Below are 1,791 nucleotides of genomic sequence, written 5' to 3' on the forward strand. Positions count from 1 at the left end.
CCCGCCGACGTAACTCCCGCGATCGCCGAAAGACTCTTGGGCACAGTGTACAGCGCGATAAAGATCGCGGGTCCGGCAAAATTCCAAGTAGGCGATTCGGTACGCGTGAGCAAGCACAAGGTGGTTTTTGAGAAAGGTTACACGCCAAATTGGACCACCGAGGTGTTTACGATCGTTAAGATACAACGTACTAATCCCGTAACCTACTTACTCGAGGACTATCGCGGAAAATCTGTCGCTGGAGTGTTCTACGTGCACGAGTTGCATCGCGCTACTCATCCGGACGTGTATCTCGTGGAGAAAGTACTGCGCAGGAAGGGAGACAAGGTGTACGTCAAATGGCTGGGATTCGATGGATCGCACAATTTATGGATAAACAAAAACAATGTCATTTAATAAAATTTTAATTCATATATTTTGTATAGATATAACATATATATCATTATAAATGTGTAAAATATATATTTTTCTTTATTATCCCTTCCATCTTCGTTTTTGGAGTATACAGATATAAAATACGTATAAAAATGGTTGATACGTGAAATAAAAAATAGTAATACATAATAAATGATATTACATAATATATAATAGTAATACTTATATAAATGTACGATACATGAAATGAAAAATAATAGTAATATATAATAAATGGTATTACATAAAATATAATAGTAAGACTTATATAAATGTAAAACATACATGACGATATTATAATAATACATAATAGTAATACATATTTACTATATGAAAATAAAAAATAAAAAATGTAGACAAACATATACAAAGTACAAATTATGATAATACATAAGATATATTAATACATAATAAATGTATGAAAATATAAAAATATAAGAGTATAAAAAAACATAATAGTAATATAAATGTTAATGCACATATATATTACAAAGGTACCCGCCAATGTCCCCACGGTAATGTCTCCGTCGAATCTGGTACGACGTACCGTTTGTCATCGTATGGACTCAGAGCGATTTTCGATTCGGATATCGTGTATATCTCATGCAGTTTAGATCGTATACACGATTGACGACGAGTCATTCCGATCTCTTCGTTCAAGCACCGCGTGTAATCGTCGAACGTTATCGTTCGCGCTACTACGTTACTCTTTACACCTTTCGCTTTTTTGATGTCTTTTTTGCCATCTACCCTCACCGTGTACATCTTCGCTCTGAGTCCAACGAATTCGGTCATTATCGTACCATTGTTCTCGTCTTTCATAAGACCGGGTACTTTTTTATTCGCGAGAGATATACCGTACGCGTTGTCCGCCGGATAATCGCTCGTGTCGAATCTTGCGATATCGCGTTTCATAGACTCGTAAGCATCGTTGCATTCTATACGGTAAATGAGACTGTCCGTGTCGGTGTACATGATTTTGCATTTGTCGTGAAATAGTGGTAACATGTAGTCGTAGTGAAATTCGTACAAGCAGACTTTCGATATATCGAATATACACATACCCACGTAAATCGGCTTGTTGAACTTCACCTCGAGTTTACGCAGTTCGACGACGATTAAATTTTCCGCAAAGATGCTACGACTGTGGAAATTCGGTTTCGCGATCATTGCTTCCGCGCCGTATAGTCCGTCCCATTTTGTTAATAATTTTACGTCGATGTGATTGCGCACATTTTCCATGGTTTTTCCGAAAACCGCGTTGTTCATTAATTTAAACAAATTTTTTTCAAAATCGTTTTTCGCACGAGTTCTGAAATTGGTATTGAGTTGGATGTACTCGCGAAGCCATGGAGATTGCGCGAATTGTAACACCCG

The sequence above is a fragment of the Trachymyrmex cornetzi genome, unplaced genomic scaffold (genome assembly GCF_001594075.2).
Source record: "Trachymyrmex cornetzi isolate Tcor2-1 unplaced genomic scaffold, Tcor1.1 scaffold100, whole genome shotgun sequence".
Classification (NCBI taxonomy): domain Eukaryota; kingdom Metazoa; phylum Arthropoda; class Insecta; order Hymenoptera; family Formicidae; genus Trachymyrmex; species Trachymyrmex cornetzi.